The sequence below is a fragment of the Haplochromis burtoni genome, unplaced genomic scaffold (assembly GCF_018398535.1).
Source record: "Haplochromis burtoni strain Fernald_Lab_line unplaced genomic scaffold, NCSU_Asbu1 Contig_741, whole genome shotgun sequence".
NCBI classification, from domain to species: domain Eukaryota; kingdom Metazoa; phylum Chordata; class Actinopteri; order Cichliformes; family Cichlidae; genus Haplochromis; species Haplochromis burtoni.
In genome coordinates, this window is record NW_024583102.1 from 34,953 (window position 1) to 35,872 (window position 920).

Genomic DNA, 920 nt, shown 5'->3' on the forward strand with positions numbered 1-920 from the left:
GGTGTTGTGTTTGGACATTGGGGGACCTGGTTGTAATGTTTGTGACATGTGTTTTAGCATTTGAGAAAAACTGTAAGATTGAGGAATGGAGAATATGGAGGGATGTAAACAACTAAAAAGTGTGGGTGGGCAGTGAACTAGTCACGAACCAGAGCAGCCTGGTGGAAACTTACGTTGTCCCAAATGACAAAATAGCTGAGCTGTTCTGGGTTATCTGTCTGATCTGGTGGAATGAGTGTGTTGTGTAGGATGTCCAGGAATGTGATCAGATGGGCAGTGTTGTAAGGGACAAGGGTAGCATGGTGATGAAATTCACCATGGTTAGAAAATGCTGCACACATGCTGCACACACTATGATGTTCCAACCACGCTTGCCAGGGACTTCAACAATGGCACGCTGACCAATGGCATTCCTTCCCCGCCTTTGTCTTTTTGTGAGGTTGAAGCCAACATCATCAATGAAGATAAACTTGTGCTCAACTGCAGCCAACTCTAGCTTAAGGACTCTCTAAACACACATGATACGTAGAAGTGGTCCCTATTGTAAGGCATAATCACAGTATGATTACTGTACAGTAATATGTATACTTTAATTTATACAGTTTTGACAGTATGCAACACTTGTGGGATTGTATGGGACTTATTTGCACAAAGTTGCGATTCTTTGACTCTTTCTGAGCAGTCTGGATGATGGATGCTACAGTGCACCTGCTCAAATTTGGCTGTACTCTTTGCTCAGCCTCCCTCATTGGTAGACCATGGTTGACCACATGGTCAGCCAAAGTGGCTTTGATCTCCTCAGAGATTACGTTCCTTCGCCTTCATCGTCCTCATCCTCACCATCCTCCTCTTACTCTCACTCCTCTCGCTCTGCCTCTGTTTCCAGTGTTGGCATCCATTGCTCCAAAACAGAAGAACTC